A 9,815-nucleotide genomic window follows, 5' to 3' on the forward strand; every position below is an offset into this window, starting at 1 on the left:
TTCCTCCCACATCCCAAAATCATGCATGGTAGGTTGATTGACAACTCTAAATTGCCCATAGGTGTGACTGTGAGTGTGAATGGTTGTTTGTTTGTATGTGCCCTGCGATTGGCTGGCAACCAGTTCAGGGTGTACCCCGCCTCCTGCCCGATGATAGCTGGGATAGGCTCCAGCATGCCCGCGACCCTAGTGAGGAGAAGCGGCTCAGAAGATGGATGGATGGATGGAAATTTAGCAACGCAGTTGGTAAGGGGGTGAATTGTAGATTGCCAGATTGTATAAACATGCTTCCCACACGTCCAGTTTCACTTGATATCATATGTTAATCATAGATTATATATACACATTTTGTGCATCCATTCATTCATTCAGTCAGTCAGTCATTCATTCTCTTCCACTTATCCAGAGTCGGGTCCCGGGGACAATAGCTTGAGCAGGGAAGCCCAGACTTCCCTTTCCCCAGCCACTTCGTCAAGTCTCTCCAGCATATTCTGAGTCGTCCTTGGGGGCCTCCTCCAGGTGGGACCTCACCAGGGAAGCATTCACGAGGCATCCTAATCAGAATCAGAATCAAAATCAGAATCATCTTTATTTGCCAAGTATGTCCAAAAAACACACAAGGAATTTGTCTCCGGTAGTTGGAGCCGCTCTAGTACGACAACAGACAGTCAATTTACAGAACACTTTGGAGACAGAAAGACATTGACAAAAAAAAAAAAAAACAGTCACTGAGCATTAAAGGGTTGCTGGTTATCTGGTAATGCCGGTAATTTTTTTTTTGACAATTGTGCAAAAAGATGCAGAGTCCTCTAGCACTTAGCAGTTCGAATGACTAATATTGCAATAGTCCGGTGCAATGACCATTGTGCAAAGGACGCCGAGACTTCAAGGAGTGTCTGGGACAATGTTGGTTGTGCAAATGTTGCAGATACTCCTCAATCAGTGTGCAAATGGAGCAGAGGCTACTCTAGCATGAGTGGCCAGTATATGCAAATAGTGCAGCATGGCGAGACAACTACAGTGAGTGCACGAGTAATACATAATTGGCCCCACAGAAATGTGACAACAAACTCAAGTCAAAAAATTGCCAGCATGTTGGAATGAAATTGTAGGTTAGGTGTTTAAGAAGTTGATCGCAAGAGGGAAGAAGCTGTTGGAATGTCTGCTAGTTCGAGTTTGCATTGATCGGTAGCGCCTACCTGAGGGAAGGAGCTGGAAGAGCCGATGACCGGGGTGCGGAGGGTCCAAGAGGAATTTTCACGGTCTTTTCTTATTTCCGGCAGCGTGCAAGACCTCAATGGTGGGAAGGGGTACCGACAATCCTTTCAGCAGTTTTGATTGTCCGTTGCAGTCGGAGTTTGTCCTTTTTTGTAGCAGCACCAAACCAGACTGTGATGGAAGAACACAGGACTGATTCGATGACCGCTGTGTAGAACTGTCTCAGCAGCTCCTGTGGCAGGCCGTGCTTTCTCAGAAGTCGCAGGAAGTACATCCTCTGCTGGGCCTTTTTGAGGACGGATTTGATGTTGGTCGCCCACTTCAGGTCCTGAGAGACTGTAATTCCCAGGAACTTGAAGGTTTCGACGGTTGAAACAAGGCAGCTGGACAACGTGAGGGGCAGCTGTGGCGAAGGATGCCTCCTGAAGTCCACGATCATCTCTACAGTCTTGAGCGTGTTCAGCTCCAGGTTGTGTCGGCCGCACCGCAGCTCCGCTTCCTGTCGATATACAGACTTGTCACCGTCCTTGATGAGGTCGATGACAGTGGTGTCATCTGCAAACTTGAGGACTTTGACAGTCGGGTGCGCTGAGGTGCAGTCGTTCGTGTAGAGAGAGAAGAGCAGCGGAGAGAGGACACAACCTTGGGGCGCCCCAGTGCTGATGCTGCGTGTGGATGAGGTGGTCTCTCCCAGCCTCACCTGCTTTGTCCTGCCTGTCAGAAAGCTGTAAATCCACTGGTAGATGGCAGGTGAGACGCTGAGCTGGAGAAGCTTGGATGAAAGGAGTTCAGGGATGCTGGTGTTGAACGCTGAGCATAAGTCCATGAACAGGATCCTCGCGTAGGTCCCTGCACTGTCGAGGTGTTCAAGGATGAAGTGCAGTCCCATGTTGACTGCATCATCCGCAGACCTGTTCGCTTGGTAGGCAAACTGCAGGGGGTCAAGCAGGGGACCTGTGACACTCTTGAGGTGGTCTAGCATGAGACGTTCAAAGGACTTCATGACCACAGATGTCAAAGCAACAAGCCTGTAGTCATTTAGACCCGAGATTGCAGGTTTCTTGGGGACTGGAATGATGGTGGAGCGTTTTAAACAGGATGCTACTTCACACAGTTCCAGAGATCTATTGAAGATCTGAGTGAAGACTGGCGCGAGCTGGTCCGCACAGACTTTGAGGCAGGATGGGGACACATGGTCTGGGCCTGCTGCTTCGTTAATCTTTTGTTGTTTGAAGATGCATCTCACATCCTGTTCATGGATGGTTAACGCAGAAGTCAGAGGTGTGATTGTGGTCGGGGGTGCGGCCGGGTGGGTGTGGGGTGTGAAACTGTCCTTTTCAAATCTGCAGTAGAAGGTATTCAAGTCGTTGGCTAGTGTGCTATTGTTCTCAGCTTGGGGGGATCGTCGCTTGTAATTAGTCAGCGATTGGAATGCATCCCAGACTGATTTAGAGTCGTTAGCGCGAAACTGTTTTTCCAACTTTGCTGCATAGATCCTCTTTGCAATGTTAATTTCTTTAGTCAGCTGGTTTCGATTATACAGGGCCCTGTCCCCGCTCTGATTTGCATCCTCCTTAGCTTGGCGAAGCTGCTTAAGTTTAGCAGTGAACCGCGGCTTGTTGTTGTTGAATGTGCAAAATTATTTTGTTGGTACACACACATCTTCACAGAAACTGATATAGGGTGTAACAGTGTCCGTATATTCATCCAGGCTGCCAGCTGAATTTTCAAAGACACTCCAGTCTGTGCAGTCTAAGCAGCTCTGAAGTTCCATCTTTGCTTCATTGGTCCACTTTTTCACTGTTTTCACTGTAAGGCTTCGCACATTTACGTTCTTGCCTGTACGTCGGTATTAAGTGAATTAAGCAGTGATCAGACGAGCCCAGGGCTGCACGAGGTATAGCACGGTATGCGTTTTTTACCGTAGTGTAGCAGTGGTCTAAAATCTTTGGTCTTTAACAGAAGATGAAGCTCGTCCACTTTGTTGGGTAGGGAGCGTACATTCACAAGGTGGATCGACGGGAACGCCAATCTGTATCCTCTCTTGCGGAGTTTCACCTGAATGCCGCCATGCTTCCCTCTGTGGCGCCGTTTATGTCTCCATGCGCCGAAAACCACGGACGCCGCTCCGGTGAGTAACTCAGGGAAAAAACTGAGCGGATTTGCGAAAGTTGGTGACAGAAAGTCCGGAGTAGCCTCCTTGATGGTTAGCAGGTCTCCACTTGTGTAAGTGAGTCGTGTAAGGTCTCCAAAGACGGACGAAAAACACAAAAACAAAAACAATACTAGAGAACGCGGTACCAAGGCGACCACACTGGTAGGCGCCATCTTGATCACATGCTGCCCTTCCATCAGAATTCATTTTTTTCCTATTATTATTATTAATCAGTTTATTTGAAAGGGGACAATGCAATTTCATAAAACACATGAAATACACATGGTTAAAAAAGCCAGAATTAGCCAGAAGGCTAGTTTTCATCTGTAGTCCCCTGGCCATGATGTAAAAAAGCAGTAAAATACATCTACAAGACAATATAATATAAAACAGGATACATAAAGACTTACTATTAAGAGAGAATAAAACCACAAATCATTTGATCATAAATTTAAAAAAAAAAAAAAAAAAAAAAAAAAAATTTAAACAAATAAAAATAAAAACAGTAAAAACATCATAACATACTCGTCTTTTAGTGTTGGCAGGTATAGGTGTTAACTAACCACATTTTCAGTTTTTTTGTGAAGGCCTTGTATGTTGTAAGCAGTTTAACCTCCTCAGGTACTGAGTTCCACTCACCAGCGCTCCTCACTGACCAGGCTGACTTACTGAAAGTGCTCCTGCGCAGAGGAATGAGACAGTCACCTCTGACAGAGCCTCGAGTGACACGCTCAGAGCTGTTTCTTTGGCTGATGAACTCAGCCAGAGGAGCTGGAGCCAAATCATGCAGTACTTTATAAATCAAATTTAAATCTGCAAATATGTGAAGACTGTCCCAGTTTAAAAGACTGTATTTTTTTTAAATTGCACAGTGATGATAGTGCCTTGGTTTTTTATCCATCACTTTAATTGCTTGTTTGTACAAAACTTCCAATGGTTTTTTTGCATTCTGACCAGCCTGGGACCAACTGGTTATGCAATAGTTAAAGTGACTAAGAATCATTGAATATAAGTACATTTTTGCGGCTTCAGTTGACATTTCATTTCGAATTATACGAAAATTTGCGAGGTTTAATTTGATATTTTTACACAATTTGTCAATATGGGCTTTAAAGGAAAGCTGTGAATCTATTATTAACCCAAGATATTTGTATTGGCTGACAATTTGCATTTTTTCTCCATTAACAAGTATGTCGGGGTCAGGTGATACTCTATTTGTTTTAGTGAAATACATGCCTACAGTTTTAGAAACGTTTAGCTGTAGACAGCACTCCTGCAACCAAGTTGTGACACAGGACATTGTATTAGTGAGTTTAGCAGCAACAGTATCTTTGGAGCGACCATGAACAAAGAAAACCGTGTCGTCTGCATACATTAAGCACTCTGCTTCAGAACAAACAGTGGGCAAATCGTTGATATAAAGATTGTTCTATTGTTTTGAAAAGAACTCTGACTGTAATGACATGTTTGCTTTCTATGATTACTTGACTTGTCCCGCTGGCCGTGGCCACTCACAGCACATCTTTGCCAGACGCGAGCAAACCGATGACCCGCTGAAGAGGACCGATTTGGGAGAAGCATATCAATGCGGCGCAAATAAAGTGATTGCATGTTAAGTGTGATGTGTCTAAATAACCCAGCGATCAAACTCAAAGGACGCGAGTCTGAACGTTGCATCGAAGGACGTGAAGTCGCTATGAATGCTTTGCTGCCCAAAGCTTCTGTGCTAGCAGATGTAGACAGAACAATCAGAGCCAAGCTGTTTTCCATATTTAAATTGGAAAATATGAGCAATCCAATCAGAGCAAAGCTCATTTACATGTTACATAATGAGAAATCCGAGCGTCTCAAATGCCAGACGGAAAAGCTTGAAAAGGGACATTTTGGGCATTTCCAACCAAAATGATCATGCAAACCCAATAAAAGGACATCAAAGTTTATTTAAAAAAATAAACACATAACCCCTCCTTGAGCTGTCACCTTATCATGGTGGAGGGGTTTTGAGTGTCCCAATGATCCTAGGAGCTAACTTTGTCTGGGGCTTTATGCCCCTGGCAGGGTCACCCATGGCGAACAGGTCCGAGGTGAGGGACCAGACAAAGCACGGCTCCAAAAACCCCTATGACGAATACAATTAATGGATTCAGGTTTCCCTTGCCCGGACGCGGGTCACCGGGGCCCCCCTCTGTAGCCAGACCTGGAGGTGGGGCTCGAAGGCGAGTGTCTGGTGGCCGGGCCTGCACCCATGGGGCCCGGCTGGGCACAGCCCGGAAGGGTAACGTGGGTCCCCCTTCCCATGGGCTCACCACTTGTGGGAGGGGCCATAGGGGTCGGGTACAGTGCGAGCTGGGCGGTGGCCGAAGGCGGGGACCTTGGCGATCCGATCCCCGGCTACAGAAGCTGGCTCTAGGGACGTGGAATGTCACCTCTCTGGCAGGGAAGGAGCCCAAGCTGGTGTGTGAGGTCGAGAAGTTCCGACTAAATATAGTCAGACTCACCTCCACGCACAGCTTGGGCTCTGGTACCAGTCTTCTCGAGAGGGGTTGGACTCTCTTCCACTCTGCAGTTGCCCACGGTGAGAGGCGCCAAGCAGGTGTGGGTATACTTATTGCTCCCTGACTCGGCGCCTGTACGTTGGGGTTCACCCCGGTTGACGAGAGGGTAGCCTCCCTCCGCCTTTGGGTCGGGGGACGGGCCATGACTGTTGTTTGTGCCTATGCACCAAACAGCAGTTCAGAGTACCCATCCTTTTTGGAGTCCTTGGAGGGGTGCTGGAAAGCGCTCCCACTGGGAACTCCATCATTCTGCTGGGGGACTTCAATGCTCACGTGGGCAATGACAGTGAGACCTGGAAGGGCGTGATTGGGAGGAACGGCCCCCCCGATCAGAACCCGAGTGGTGTTCTGTTATTGGACTTCTGTGCTCATCACGGATTGTCCATAACTAACACCATGTTCTAGCATAAGGGTGTCCACACGTGCACTTGGCACCAGGACACCCTAGGTTCCAGTTCGATGACGGACTTTGTGGTCGTGTCATCGGACTTGCGGCCGCATGTCTTGGACACTCGGGTAAAGAGAGGGGCGGAGCTTTCAACTGATCACCACCTGGTGGTGAGTTGGCTCCGATGGCGGGGGAAGATGCCAGTCCGACGTGGCAGACCCAAACGTATTGTGAGGGTCTGCTGGGAACGTCTGGCGGAATCCCCTGTCAGAACAGAACTTTGCTCATGTTTCGAGGGAGGCAGGGGACATCGAGTCCGAGTGGAAGCATGTTCCGCGCCTCCATTGCTGAGGCGGCCGACCGGAGCTGTGGCCGTAAGGTGGTTGCTGCCTGTCGTGGTGGAAATCCCCGAACCCGTTGGTGGATCCCAACGGTGAGGGATTCCGTCAAGCTGAAGAAGAAGTTCTATCGGGCCTTTTTGGCCTGTAGGACCCCTGAGGCAGCTGATGGGTACCGGCTGCCCAGGCGGAATGCAGCTTGGGTGGTCGCTGAAGCAAAAACTCGGGCATGGGAGGAGTTCGGTGAGACCATGTAGAAAGACTTCCGGACGGCTTCGAGGAAATTCTGGTCCACCATCTGGCGTCTTAGGAGGGGGAAGCAGTGCACCATCAACACTGTGTATAGTGGGGATGGGGCGCTGCTGACCTCGACACGGGACGTTGTAAGCCGGTGGGGAGAATACTTCGAAGACCTCCTCAATTCCACCGACACGCCTTCCCATGAGGGAGCAGAGTCTGGGTTCTCTGAGGCGGGTTCTCCTATCTCTGGGGTTGAGGTCACCGAGGTGGTTAAAAAGCTCCTCGGTGGCAAGGCCCCGGGGGTGGATGGGATTCGCCCGAAGTTCCTCAAGGCTCTGGATGTTGTAGGGCTGTCCTGGTTGACACACCTCTGCGATGTTGCAGGACATTGGGGACAGTGCCTCTGGATTGGTGCTCCCCCTTTTTAAGAAGGGGAACCGGAGGGTGTGTTCCAGACTTCTCAGCCTCCCTGATAAGGTCTATTCAGGGGTGCTGGAGAGGAGGGTCCGTCGGGAAGTTGAATCTCAGATTTAGGAGGAGCAGTGTGGTTTTTGTCCCGGCCGTGAAACAGTGGACCAGCTCTCCACCCTTGGCAGGGTCCTTGAGGGTGCATGGGAGTTCGCCCAACCAGTCTACATGTGTTTTGTGGACTTGGAGAAGGCATTCGACCGTGTTCCTCGGGGGTTCCTGTGGGGGGTGCTTCGGGAGTATGGGGTACCGAACCCCATACTCCCGAACCACCCTGATACGGGCTGTACGACCGGAGTAAGAGTTTGGTCCGCATATCCGGCAGTAAGTCGGACTCGTTTCCGTTGAGGGTTGGACTTCGCCAAGGCTGCCCTTTGTCACCGAATCTGTTCATAACTTTTATGGACAGAATTTCTAGGCGCACCCGAGGTGTTGAGGGGGTCTGGTTTGGTGGCCTCAGTATTGCATCTCTGCTTTTTGCAGATTATGTGGTTCTGTTGGCTTCATCAAGCCGTGACCTCCATCTCTCACTTGAGCAGTTCGCCGCTGAGTGTGAAGCGGCTGGGATGAGAATCAGCACATCCAAATCTGAGACCATGGTCCTCAGTCGGAAAAGGGTGGCATGCCGTCTCCGAGTCGGGGATGCCTGTCCCAAGTGGAGGAGTTCAAGTATCTTGGGGTTTTGTTCATGAGTGAGGGAAGAATGGAACGGGAGATCGACAGACGGATCGGTGCAGCGTCTGCAGTGATGCAGACTTTGTATCGATCCGTTGTGGTAAAGAAGGAGCTAAGCCGAAAGGCAAAGCTCTCGATTTACCGGTCGATCTACGTTCCTACCCTCACATATGGTCACGAGCTGTGGGTCGAAAGAACAAGATCCCGAATACAAGCGGCCGAAATGAGTTTCCTCCGCAGGGTGTCCGGGCTCTCCCTTAGAGATAGGGTGAGAAGCTCGGTCATCCGGGAGGATCTCAGAGTAGAGCCGCTGCTCCTCCGCATTGAGAGGAGCCAGATGAGGTGGCTGGGGCATCTGATTCGGATGCCTCCCGGACGCCTCCCTGATGAGGTGTTCCGGGCACGTCCCACCGGGAGGAGACCCCGGGGACGACCCAGGACACGCTGGAGAGAATTCATCCTTTGGCTGGCCTGGGAACGCCTCAGGATCCCCCCGGAAAAGATGGATGAAGTGGCTGGGGAGAGGGAAGTCTGGGCATCCCTGCTAAAGCTACTGCCCCCCCGACCCGATCTCGGATAAGCGGTAGAAAATGGATGGATGGATGGAATAAATAATTAAATAAAAATAATGGAAGGGGAGCTTGAGTCAAATATAAATCTGAAAAGTGTGGTGTGCATTTGTAATCAGTACCCCTACTCTGATAGCCTTAAATACAATCCAGTGCAATGAATTGCCTTCAGAAGTTACCTGATTTGTAAATAGAGTCCAGCTGTGTGTAATTAACTAGAAGTATAAATACAATAGTTCTGTGAATGCCTTAGTGGTTTGTCAGAAAACACTAGTGAACAAGAAGAAAGCCGTTAGAAGAAAGCCATTGTTGAAAGAAAGGCATAAGAAGCCATGTAGGAGACAACATGTGGAACAACGTTCCTTGGTCAGATGAGACCAAAGTTGCAGTTTTTGCCCTAAATGCAAAGCGCTGTGTGGTGGAAAACTAACGGTGCTCATCACCCTGAACATATCATCCCCACTGTGAAACATGGTCGTGGCAACATCATGCTGTGGGTAAGCTTCTCTTCAGCAAGGACAGGGCATCTGGTCAGAGTTGATGGCAAGATGGATGGAGCTAAATACAGTTTGGCAATCCTCGAAGAAAACCTGTTGGAGGCTGCAAAAGACTTGAAACTCGGAAAGAGAAGAAGAAGAATCACCTTTTATTGTCATGAACATGCATGCATGCACACAAAATTTGTTCTCTGCATTTAACCCATCACAGTGAACACATACACATGTTAGTGGAACACACTGGAGCAGGGGGGTAGCTAAAGCACCCGGGGAGTATTTTGGGGTATCAGTGTCTTGCTCAAGGACACCAGCTTGAGGTCACAAACTGATGGCCGAACATTCTCCTCCAGGATTTCCTGGAAAGAGCAGAATTCTTGGTTCCATCAATCGCAGCAAGTCGTCCCGGTCTTGAAGTAGCTTAGCAGCCCCAGACCATCACACTACCACCACCATGTTTAACTGTTGGTATCATGTTCTTTTTCTGAAATGCTGTGTTACATTTACATCAGATGTAACAAGACACAGACCCTCCAAAAAGTTCAACTTTCATCTCGTCAGTCAATAGAATATTCTCCCAAGAGTCTTGTGAATCATTCAGATGGTTCTTAAATTTGGGGCGCAAAAGTAAGGCAAGTCTTTATGTTCTTTTTGGTCAGCAGCAGCAATCTCCCTGGAACTCTACCATGAATGCAATTGCAAATCACTATTTACA

Source organism: Phycodurus eques, chromosome 12, assembly GCF_024500275.1.
Source record: "Phycodurus eques isolate BA_2022a chromosome 12, UOR_Pequ_1.1, whole genome shotgun sequence".
NCBI lineage: Eukaryota > Metazoa > Chordata > Actinopteri > Syngnathiformes > Syngnathidae > Phycodurus > Phycodurus eques.